This window comes from the organism of the source record quoted next, unplaced genomic scaffold, assembly GCF_019419815.1.
Source record: "Pyrus x bretschneideri cultivar Hongxiangsu unplaced genomic scaffold, Pyrus_bretschneideri_v1 Contig41, whole genome shotgun sequence".
Lineage (NCBI taxonomy): Eukaryota > Viridiplantae > Streptophyta > Magnoliopsida > Rosales > Rosaceae > Pyrus > Pyrus x bretschneideri.
In genome coordinates, this window is record NW_025999735.1 from 480,830 (window position 1) to 493,910 (window position 13,081).

Genomic DNA, 13,081 nt, shown 5'->3' on the forward strand with positions numbered 1-13,081 from the left:
CCCTGGAGTTTTTTCTAACTTTCATTTTTGCAACCACGGACCAGACGAGAGATGAAAAAATATGCAGCAACTAGTAATTAACAAAGCAATGATCATGCAGAGAGGGAAGGCTTCCATTTTTGCTACTTTTTTTTTTCTCTCTCTAGGTATTTTCTCCTCTCTTATTGCAATCAAACTCTCAGAAGGGAGAGGAAAAAAAAAAAAAAAACTAGTGCTTCCCATGACCAAACTCTGCTTGGTTTTAATTCTAAATACATCATCCATTCTAACCAAAGATGAATCTGAACCAAATTATTATAGCTAACCAATTGTGAAGCCTAGCCAGCCCACTCCCCACCTTCATGTAGATAATATCATGTGATTTAAAAAAAAAAAAAAAAAGTACGCCATCTATTCTCTAAATTAGAGTAACATTCACTACAAAATCGCTATAACATCTGTTGATTAACAGTTGTTACATTGATCTTATTTCCAACACTAGGTATCACAGAACATTACAGGTAAACAGAAGTTGAGAGTCTAGGTTTGGGGACGGCGATGATACTCTTGGCTTTTTGAATTGTAGTCCCAACAAATTCTTCCATATTGTCCACGACTCTTGGAGGGCATTCCCACTCAAAGGCATGGAGAAATGCTGCCAAGTAAAAGTGCACCGTGAGATGAGCAAGCGGCCATCCTACACAGATCCTTTTCCCACACCCAAATGGCAGTAGATTGAAGTCTTGGCCTTTCACATCAAACTTCGAACCAATAAACCTTTCGGGTTTAAATTTGCAAGGTTCTTCCTAAATGCTTGGATCTCTACCAATCCCCCAAATGTTCACCACTGCAACCCAATCCTTAGGAATACGATACCCAGCAACCTCACAAGCCTCGTTTGGGCGACGACCAATGAGTGGGGCTGCTGGGTGGAGTCGGAAAACTTCTTTCACTGCTCTTGAAGGTAAGGCAAATTCGCAATGTCGCCTTCTTCAACAAACATGTCCTTTCCAACAACTTGGTCCAGCTCCAGAACTATTTTCTTATGTACACCAGGATTTCTGAGGATCTCTGCCATTCCCCACTCGACAATGCTTGTAGTTGTATCCGTGCTTGCAATGAACATGCATGTCCTGCAAAATCAAAATCAAGACCAATTCTTAATTTCTTAAAATGAATCGATTTCAAATTGGTTTGATTTGTTACACAATCACTAGTTCCAAAAGCCTAACAGCCACCGGACCCAAAAGCTAAAACTGTTAAAAACAATGGACCAGCAATGTATATCAAGCTCATGTATTGACTTACGGAAATCAAGCTTTTGATCATGTTTCTAGAAAGGGTTCTCAGATCATCATCTTTATCACTTCTATAGTTCAATAATGCATCTAACATGTCCCCTTTCTCCTTCTTAGTAGTATTGTTGATTCCGATTTCCCTCTCTTGCAACCTCTCGTCGATAAGTTTCTCATACAAAGCATCATATTTCTGAAAGATCGCCAATGTACCACCCCCACCCCAGCCCCCAACGATTGAGCTTGGTTTAGGTTAGGAAACGTGGAATGTTTGGAACCAAACTCAAACTTTTAATTGTCATATTACATTTTTTTCCATTCACCCAAAAAACTGAGTGGGGGCGGATGCCTCCCCTGGGCCTTTTGTAGCTCCGTCTGTGAACACTCTCCATCGTGTACCCATGGGAGAATATACAAGAGAGGTGTCATCATATGACATGACTTGGGTGATCTTGTTGGCGATATGACTGGAGAAAATAGCCTCCCGTTCCTTGAGGATAAGGCGTGCCATTTCTGGCGAAGTTGGCACAATGACCGATTTTGGACCCAATTTCAGGCTAAAGAGCGGGCCATGAATTTTGGATGGCTTAAACAAGTGTTCATGTATTTTGCTGCTGCTCAATTGAAGAAGGTTGCCGAGTATCGGCCATCCAACAGGTCCTGGAGGTGAGTTTTTCCAATTCTCATATTTGCCGCCGTGGACGAGATGGGTGATGAAAAATATGCAGCAACTGATAACAAAGCAATGATCAAGCAGAGAGGGAAGGGTTCCATTTTTGCTATACGTTTTTTTCGTTCTCTCTAGGTCCTCTTATTGCAATCAACTCCCAAAAAGGAAAGAAAACAAAACAAAAACAAACAAACGAAGCATCTTTCTTTGTGCAGTTGTTCGATGCATGCTCTCTTTCTCTGATGCGTGTAACGCCTTCAGGTAGAAATTGTGCTGGTGATGACAAGTTTACAGTATGCACGCAATAAAGTGATTTTGGATAAACAAGGCAAATAGGGTGTAGAAGCCTACACCTAGGAGGACTTACATGGTTCACCTCCACGTGACCTCCTGATTTTTTTAATTTATTACTAGCATTTGCCTACACATTTATGTGTATGAACACATTTTTTTAGAAAATGAGAAGGAGAGAGGGAGAGAGAGAGAGAACGTTGGGGGAGTGGGGAGGTTTTTGTTTTTGGTTTTTATTTTTTAATTTTTAATTTTAAATATTAGAGATATTTTAATTTTTAACATCACCTGTGAGGTTTCAATAAAAAAACAGTAAAATTTGGACATGTGAAATTACATTATTGGACCTGTGAAATTATATTTGTCACTCTCGTTGACAAAGAGGGTTTCATTAATTAATAAAGATTAGCAAAGGTCACACACTTCATGTGTGAGAAATATTACTTTTATTTTTATTTTTCTCAAATATTGTTTTAATTTTTATTAATTTTTTTTTTGGTAGGAGTTATGTAGGCATTGTCACATCCCGGCCCGGGGCGGATCACTTCCCGGGCCCGCTTCACCACCGTAGCACGATATTGTCCGCTTTGGGCTTACCATTCCCTCACGGTTTTGTTTTTGGGAACTCACGAGCAACTTCACAGTGGGTCACCCATCATGGGATTGCTCTAGCCCCTTTCTCGCTTAACTTCGGAGTTCCTACGGAACCCGAAGCCAGTGAGCTCCCAAAAGGCCTCGTGCTAGGTAAGGATGGAAATATACATTTAAGGATCACTCCCCTGGGCGATGTGGGATGTCACAGGCATAGACAAAAAAAGGTGTTGATAGTTATGGAGAGTGAAAGAGAAAGAGAGAGAGAGAGTTTAGAGGGTTATGATACGGTGACATGATTGTGAGGTTTAGAAAGAAAAAAAAAGTTGTTTGCTTTAAATTACTTTAATGCCCCTCTTTTGTTTATTTTCTCCCATTTTTTATGTATTAAAGGTTATAATTATAATTTCATTAGTTTTTTTTTTTGTTGACAAAGTTAGTTCTATTATTATGTAGTTTAGATTATTTTATACATTTATCGGCCTTTTGGCTATGATCAAGTTTTATTTAGATTATTAAGGGGTGGGAAAGTGGAAAAATTCGAAATTGTTACATTAATTAAGGGATGATGAGTTTTAAACTTGGGATGTATGGGTTGACCTCCCGGTTAAATAATGCATTGTCATTTGTAAGTTTTTAGCCACGTGGACAATGCATTATTAAATTGAAATGTCATAATGACGGTGAATGCGTTCCATGTTAGAGGGGATAGAGGAAGTGATATATGTGAATTTTGTTCACAAAAGAACCTGGCCAGATACAGCCTCAACATCCTGGATCAAAGGAATAATCTTGACGACATACACTTAACCTCAACCCCAAATTCAAATAGAATCTCAAGCCCACACAAATTGATATAATTAATAAACCTTAGAAGTGAGAGAAGGAATAATTAAGCACGGGTGTAGGCATAGACATTGCACTCATGAGCTCTCTGACGTTGCCTCTTGCTATTTGAAAACACTAAAACATCAAGCTGATCGATGTTAAAGAATAGTGCATTGCTAAATTTTTCCATCTTTAATAGTTAGCATCACGATTGAGTGATATTTCTCGCAATTAGTAATTTCATGTTGTGAACCACTAGAGGGCCACATGTTCCCTTGTTCCTGGCTTCCCTTCCCCGTAACTCTCTTCCCTTAGCTCTCTCATATCTCCTCCCTGTCTCACTTTGCAAATGCAAAGGATATCACATACACCACCATCATCGTCCCAGATGAGTCTCAATCACATACCACCATCACCACTCATTCTTCATTCCTTCTCGAGTTTAAGATCCTTAAATAGAGTGCTAGGCTCCAATTGAGACCTAGGCACCATGGAAGCCGGCGAGTTCCACCATCTCTGATTAGGTGAGCCTCATAGTCACTTTTCTCTGTCTCAAATTGATGTTTGGTGCGATTGCTAAGTCTGTATACTCATTTTGGTGAAGGATTAGCATGAAATCAACTTAGGGTAACAAACCCATTTTCCAGCGAGGAATGCCGCGGGTTGCAGACCATTTTTTGACCAACTCCGACCACGTGATGGGTATAATATTTAATATTCTTCCTTGTTCCTTGGGCTTCAATTTGATATATTGAATTACTAGTTTTAGATGAGATTTGGGGATGAACGGAGCTCTCCAAGCTCTAACTTTCTTCTTTGTGGAGATCGGCCAATCCATGGCCTGAAACCAAGTCAACCCGACCCGCAACCTAGAACCGAATCCAAAACCTTGTTCTGACTTGACCTGGATCCAGATGGAATACTCCGTTATATTCTTAGGAATATTCCTAGAATATTCCTTGTGTTGATTTTTACGAAATTTGCATGGGACCCCACTTAGGGTATTTCATTCGTTCCTCTTGGTAACAAATAGCTATTTGTTCATTGATACTCCAGACCTCATTCTGAGTATTGTAACTCACCTTAAGTTGCTCATATTCATTGGACAAAGAGTAAAAAGCTATATGAACAAGGAAATGATCATTGATTCCAATGTCCATTGCACTCAATTTGTTGGCCATGATAACCAATTTCAACAAATGCTCTTGAACACTGCTAGAACCATCATGTTTAGTGTTTATTAATGCTGACAAATAAACCCCTGTAGTCTCAGCTTTGTTTGACCTTTTAAACTTTTCTTCAACCTTGTCCATGTAACTCTTGGCCAAATCACAGCTAGGATTCCTTCTTCTGATATGTTAATCCATGGAATTTTGCATGATGAGTAGGGACATTTGGTTTGCCCTATCCCACTTTGCAAAATATTCCCTCTCTTGTGCAGTTCTTTCATCTGTTAATGCAGAAGGTTGAGGAGCCTTGAATGTTATGTTGAACTCCAACATTCCATGATTCATTTTGATTTGTTGCTTCCATGTTTTGAAGTTGTTGCTTCAACTTCTCACATTTACCGAACTCATCATATTGAAACCTACCATAATTTGAAAAGAATTTGGAAAATGTCATAAATACATGACCAAGAATGAATACTAAACTTCTTGTCATACTTAAATTATGGTTTCAGTCACACCTATAATTTGGGCAAGAAACTGTCCATACATAATAATGTATTCCAAAATTTTTGCTAGCCAAGTCATAGGACACTAAAACCATTTATATAACATTACCTCTGGGTAAGTTGGAGTACAAATATAGCCTGTGTTCCATCACTCTCAATACAATGATCACATAAATGAACCCAACATAGTCACTTCTTTGGAAGTATATTACTTGTTAATATTTGTAAACCACTACCAAAATGATCATTATGGGGTTCTGAAAGATTACATTTAGTCCTACACTTTTGGTGTTATACTAAAGTTATTCCATAATCCATTAGTCTGCCTTAAGCGCTAGATCAATTACAGTTATTCCATAATCCATTAATGTACTCCTTGCAAATTTAGACATCAGTAAAATAGCATAAGAGAAATAATGATGATAGCATCATATATTTCAAATAATTGCCTAGAAAACTTGATATTGAGTGGCAGCAATTATAAGAACAGCAAGATACGTAAGATATGTAAAGAGAATAATTATGCTATCAAAATTTGAGAATATCGTATGAATAAATGTGCAAACAAAAAATCACAAAGCCAATGGAATTCAACATCATTTCGCACCGCGGAACATTATAATCAACTATCATATGTATAAGGTTTAATTGGTGTGGCTCTGATACGTACCACATGTTGGCCATATTATAGATTGAACACAACTGAAACCTAAATGATGTTAAAGACAATAATGCATGAACTATTACATACTGCATTTATTACAGTAAATATCCATGCTTAAGGTTACCATAGTTAATTAAGTATACTCACTAGGTGTAGAAGACGTTAAAGCCATGCTAATACTTGTCTTCTCCTCTCTTGGTTACAGATTTGATCAAAGAACACTCAATGGGAAGAGTTCCTTTCTAGAGAGGACCACACAGACCTGAGAAAAGAGACCAAAGTATATATATTAGTTGTAATTGATCCACCCATAACATTCATTCTCACCAAAGACAAATTCGAACCAAATTATTATGGTTAGATTATGAGCTTATTCCACTCCCCCACCCTTCATGTAGATAAGATCGCGTGATTTAAAAAAATAAAATAAAATAAAAACGTACACCATCCATTCTCTAAATTATAGTAGCATTCACTACACAAATGCTATAAAGAAGCAGCAAAGCGAGGCTTTGTGCTTGAACGGATACTTACTCCCATTTTCACCTTTCACCCCGGAACCCCTTTCACTAAAAAAATGCAATGATCTACGACCATCTTCTCTGAATCGAGAGGTATCAGATCGAACTAAGATAAGTCATGTATTATAATCTTGCTTGCTTCTGGCGAAGCTTCTAGCACTAGATAATAGGCATATCTGTTGAATAACAATTGTTATATTGATCTTATTATTTCCAACACTAGGTATCACAGAACATTACAGGTAAACAGAAGTTGAGAGTCTAGGTTTAGGGATGGTAATGACACTCTTGGCCTTTTCAATTGAAACCTCACAAGCCTCATATGAGCAAAGAGTAATGAGTGGGACTGATGGGTGGAGTCAGAAAACTTCTTTCACTGCTGCTTGAAGGTAAGGCAAATTCGCAATGTCGCTTTCTTCGATGAACCTGTCCTTTCCAACAACTTCATCCAATTCCATAATTATTTTCTTGTGTACATCAGGGTTTTTTAGGATCTCTGCCATTCCCCACTCGACAGTGCTTGTGCTTGTCTTCGTGCTTGCAATGAACATGTCCTGCAAAATCAAAATCAAGACAATTCTTAATTTCTCAAAATGAATCGATTTCAAATAGGTTTGATTTGTTAAACGATCACTAGTCCTAAAAGCCTAACAGCTACCGGACTCAAAATCTAAAACTAATTTAAACAATGGGCCAACAATATATATCAATTTTATACATTGACTTACCGAAAGTATTAAAGTTAATCCTTTTATTTATAATTTGAAATGTTTTGGATCTCTAATCTATTGCCACATGTATGGCATAGATCTTTTGTAAAAAGGCTAACCATTTGCCTTATTAGCTGTCCAATGTACTAGGACATTCAATGAATATCAAAAAAATCTCTCTTTGTGAAAAAAGCTCTCTGCCCTCTGTTTCCCCGTTTGCTCTTTGCCCTCTGTTTTCCCACAACAAGCTGCTGCTCGTATTTGTCATATGTTGCTTCATCTTTCTAGCCTGTGTTTAGTTTATTGAGATGAAAGATTGTTTGAATATCAACATGGTATCAGAGCTAATCTGATAAAAAAGTGGGGCCTTTTTTTATTCTCAAAAGGGGAAAAATTCTAAGTGAAACCCTAGAATAAAAAATTTCAAATTCATGGTTGGTTCAAGTATCAGTGGAGTGATTCGAACTCCTATCTTCAGTGGAGAGAATTATGACTTCTGGAGGACAAAGTTGAGAACAATTTTTGTATCTCATGATTTGTAGAGCTTGATTGAAGATGGCTATGTGGTAACTCTAAGTAATGTGGTTTTGATAGACTCTCAAACAAGGAAACTGAATTTAAACATCAAGAGAGATGCAAAAACAATTGGGGGTCATCCAAAGTGCTATCTCAGATGAAATATTTCCGAGAATTTTGAACGAGACAAATGCCAAATCAGCTTGGGATGTGTTGGAGACAGTTTACAGAGGCTCTACTAAGGTAAGGGCAGTCAAACTCCAATCTTTGAGAAGAGATTTTGAGTACAAAAGAATGAAAGATGATGAATTGTTAGATGATTACCTGAGTAGATTGTCTAAGATTATTAATCAAATGAAAAGTTATGGTGAAACCTTGTCTGATGAGAGAATAGTTCAGAAGTATCTAATTAACTTGCCAAGAAAGTATGACAACATAGTTTCAATCATAGAGGAGACTAGGGATTTGTCAACTTTGAGTGTTGAAGAATTGATTGGTGCACTTAAGGGTTTTGCTCAGAGACTATCCAGGCATGACAATAATGATGTAGAAAATGTTTTCCAAACACTTACAGTGAATCCAAAAACTGAAGCTAGTTCAAGTTAAAGCAAAGCCAAGTCCAACAAGAATTGGAAAGGCAAAAACAAAGTGTGGGAAGGAAAGGGTAATTTGAAGAGAAGAAAAAGGTTGAGAAGAGTTTGTATGTTTTGAAATGCAAAATTTGTGACAAAGCTCATTCTGGTGAATGTTAGTTCAAGGGAAAAGTGAAATGCCACAAGTGTAGTAGATTCCGGCATATGCCAAAGGATTGTACCTACAAAGATAATCAGCTAGCTCACTACACCAAAGCAGAAGGTGAAGATACCAATATGTTTTATGTTGGTCATGATACAATTGTCCAAGGAAAAGCTAAAGTTTGGTTTGTGGACGGCAGCTATAGCAATCAAATGACGGTGAACAAGAACATTCTCCATAATATTGACACTACAAACCCAACCCGAGTGAAGATGGGAAATGGGCAGCTATTTGATACATTGGGAAGAGGTACTATTTTCGTGCATACGAAGAATGGAAAGATGTTCATCAAGGATGTCATGTTAGTACCTGATTTGAAGCAAAATTTGCTAAGTCTTGGACAACTCATTGAGCATGGCTACTACTTGTATTTTGGAGACAATACTTGCAAGATATATGATGGGAGGAATCGTGAACAACTCTTGGCTAAGATTGAGATGAGGAAGAGTAGAAGCTTTTCTCTTACAATTGAGTATGCAACTCAATCTATACTCAAGATGGAAGTGCAAGAAGATTCAAAGCTATGGCATAAAAGGCTTGGCCACTTGAATTTTCAAAGTCTCAAGAAGCTACAAGAAAAAGAAATGGTGCATGGGTTGCCGAGTATCCAAGAAAATGAAGAAATCTATGAAGGTTGTGCACTTGGGAAGCATTATAGAGATTCATTTCCACATGGTAAATCTAGGAGAGCAAAAACTCTATTGGAATTGATTCATACAGATGTTTGTAGACCCATGAAGACCTCTACTCAAGTGGGAAGCAAGTATTTCCTAATCTTCATGGATGATTATTCCAGAATGACTTGGGTATACTTTCTAAGACATAAATTAGAAGTATTCTCAATCTTCAAGAAGTTTCAAGCTATGGTTAAGTGACAATCTGGTTATCTAATCAAAGCTATTCGAAGTGTCAGAGTACACATGCACGGAATTTGATAAATTTTGTCAAGATATTGACTTGGAAAGGCAGCTTACTATCAGCTACACTCCATAACAAAATGGAGTAGCTAAGTGAAAAAACAGAACCATAGTCAAAATGGCTAAGGCAATGTTGCATGACAAGGGAATGCCTCAATATTTGTGGGGTGAGGCAGTTAATACAGTGGTCTACTTGATGAATAGGCATTCGATAGTGGCGGTTGAAGGCAAGACACCATTTAAGGCATGTAGTGGAACAAAACCTTCCGTGAATCACTTGAGAATGTTTGGGTCAATCTGCTTTGCTTATGTTCCGAAAGAACTAAGACAAAAACTTGATGAGTCAAGTGAAAGATGCATTTTCATAGGCTATCTTCACGCACAAAAGGGTATAGACTCTATAACTTAAAAAAGAAGAAAGTTGTGGTTTGTAAAGATGTTCCCTTTAGTGAGAAATCTTCGTGGGATTGGAATCAAGCAGCCATCCGAGAGGAATTTGCACTAATCAAAATTGAAGAAGAAAATTAGCCAAATGAAGAGGAAATTGAGCCGGAAATTCCAAAATTGTCACCTGAAAACAATCCTCAAGTTCACTCTCCCACACCTTCGAGTCCAAGTTCAACACTGGTTCAGTTAAGGAGCTTAAATGAAGTCTATGAAAGGTGCAATTTCTGTGTTGTAGAACCGAAAAACTTTGATGATATAGTGAAAAAAGATACATGGAAGGCTGCAATGCAAGAGGAGATTAATGTCATTGTGAAAAACAAGACATGGGAACTAGTGGACAAACCTTGTGACAACTCCGTCATTGGAGTGAAATGGATTTATAAGACTAAGCTTGATCAAGATGGTTCCATTCAAAGGAACAAAACTAGATTGGTAGCAAATGGTTATTCTCAAAAACTTGGGATTGACTTCCAAGAAACCTTTGCATCGGTAGCTAGGCATGAAACAATTAGAGGCCTTATTTCTGAAGCTGCTCATAAGGGGTGGTTTCTACACCAACTTGACGTCAAGTCTGCTTTCCTAAATGGGGTCCTAAAAGAAGAGGCATTCGTTGATCAACCTCAAGGATTTGTTCTTAATGGACAAGAGCACAAGGTGTACAAGCTTAATAAGACACTTTATGGCCTGAAACAAGCTCTGAGAGCATGGTATGGAGAGATCAACTCATATTTCAATGAAAGGGGATTTCAAAGAAGTGAGAATGAACATGCCATCTATGTCAAAACTGAAGGTATTTAAGATATCCTTATTGTTTCCTTATATGTTGATGATTTGGTTTATACTGGAAGTAGTGATAAAATGATCTTGAATTTCAAGAATGACATGATGAGGAAAAATGAGATGAGTGATCTAGGCATGTTGCATTATTTTTTGGAAATTAGTATCATTCAATCAAATGACGGTATCTTTATTACTCAAAAGAAATATGCAAAAACACTTCTAGAAAAATTCAAAATGGTTGGTTGCAAGCCTGTTGCAACACCTCTAGTTGTGAATGAAAAGTTTCCGAAAGATCGCCAATGTTCTCCTCTTGAGCCCTTGAGGATCAAAAGGCTTGAATAATGAGAAGAAATCAGCAACATTGCCCAAGCCGAGAGCTTTTACTAATTCTCTTAATGATTGTTTCATTTCTCTCCCTTCCTTTGTTGTGTATTCAAAAAGGCTCTTACTGCATGCAAGGTTACTTGTAATGTTGGCTATGGTGATGAAAACCCTCGGATTCTTTGCCGAAGAAGCTGAATAGAGCTGCTTCAGTAATCCATGGACCTATAAACAATTGAAAGAATAAACCATATTCAGATTTCTAATTTTCTGCGAGTATCAATATCAATATAAAAATGAAAATTTCTTTTTCAATATCTGAAAAAAAAAAATTCTCCGATATTTCATGTGTGTATTAAGTTTGACAATTTTCCCAAATACTTAAGCATATCCTCAATGTATAGGAGAGGATTTTATTATAAGAATGAACTAAACTCACAATCTAGTTAAGCGGTGTCACTAATATAGTCATATATTTCACTATTATTAATTATAGCACGTAGATTAGTATCAAAACGCAACAATGAAATTGCCCAAATAAAAAATTTCGTGCCAAAAGCGTTCAATGGTTTCTTAAAGAAGAATTCTTTTTGTAAGTGTTTTTACCGGAAGCACATAAAAATTTAAATGCTTGCCATTTTTTGAAGTATTTTAACTTTTTCTGCTAAATATAGTCAAAGTGCATTTGGTCTTCTGGAAGTGTTCTTAGGGCTCATTCAAAAGTGCTTTTAAAATAACTAAAAACGCTTTTAATGAAAATGTTTTTTAAACCAATTCTTCGTAAAAATTCAAGGGGATCCTAGAAAAGCACTAAAGTGCTTCTTCCAAAAAGCACTTAAAAGTGCTTTTGGAACCTAAAATTAAGGAAAAGTTAGGGTCCCATCCCTATTTTTCTTTCTCTTGATTTCCTTATTGCTTTTCAATTTTTGATCAAAGTCCTTAGATTTTAATAAATGTCATTAATTATTTCAATAATAAAATATTTTTTATTTCTAAATAATTCATTTAGTGTTCAAAACGTTATATTTGGTATATTTATATTTATGGCTAAATATTTTTATCATATATTTTTATTTTTACTTTGTACTCATTTTTAATTTGCAACCCTTTTTTTAAATTTGCAACCCCTTTATTAATTCTTTTCTGTGCCTATATTTTTAAACTTTATTTGTATTTGTATCCATATTTTGCAAAATGTACCCATGCTAATTATATATATATATATACACACACACATTAAATATGTTAATATTTATGTGGGTACATTATTGTTTTGCTATAATTTTTGTGAAGAACAATATTATGCCAAAATTGATTTTTAAGTATTTATTTATATTTAAAAAGTATTATTTGAATTTGTCTGAATTTCATAATTTGTGGGACATTAAATGCATGAGTTAAATTTCTTAAATGAGGCTAAGGACCTTAATCAAAATATAACAAATAAGGTTTTAGTCTTAGGGCTGAAACTAAAATGACCCTAAAATTAATTTCAACAAAAGCACTTTTAGTCATTTTAAAAGCACTTTCAAATGAGCTCTTAGTCATTTCAAAATCACTTGTCAACAGCCCCAATCATTTGAAATAGAATCGAAAAAAAAAAAAAACCAGTCTGGCATGTATGTACCTCTTATCAAATTAACAGATATTTTTATTAAATATTCTTCTGAACACTCTCCATCGTGTACCCATGGGAGAATATACAAGAGAGGTGTCATCATATGACACGACTTGGGCGATCTTGTTGGCGATATGACTGGAGAAAGCAGCCTCCTGTTCCTTGAGGATAAGGCGTGCCATTTCTGGCGAAGCTGCCACAATGACCGGCTTTGGACCCAATTTCAGGCTAAAGAGCGGGCCATGAATTTTGGATAGCTTAAACAAGTGTTCATGTATTTCGCTGCTGTTGAGTTGAAGAAGGTTGCCGAGTATCGGCCATCCAACAGGTCCTGGCGGGGAGTTTTTCCAATTCTCATATTTGCCGCGGTGGACGAGACGAGTGATGAAAAAATATTCAGCAACTGATAACAAAGCAATGATCATGCAAAGAGGGAAGGCTTCCATTTTTGCTACGTTTTTTT

The 13,081-nt window shown here is 36.6% G+C and overlaps 1 pseudogene; it reads right to left on the reverse strand.

Moving 5' to 3' along the window:
- Window positions 1-376: 376 nt before the first annotated feature.
- LOC103933894 lies at window positions 377-13,064 on the reverse strand (annotated as a pseudogene).
- Window positions 13,065-13,081: the final 17 nt, after the last annotated feature.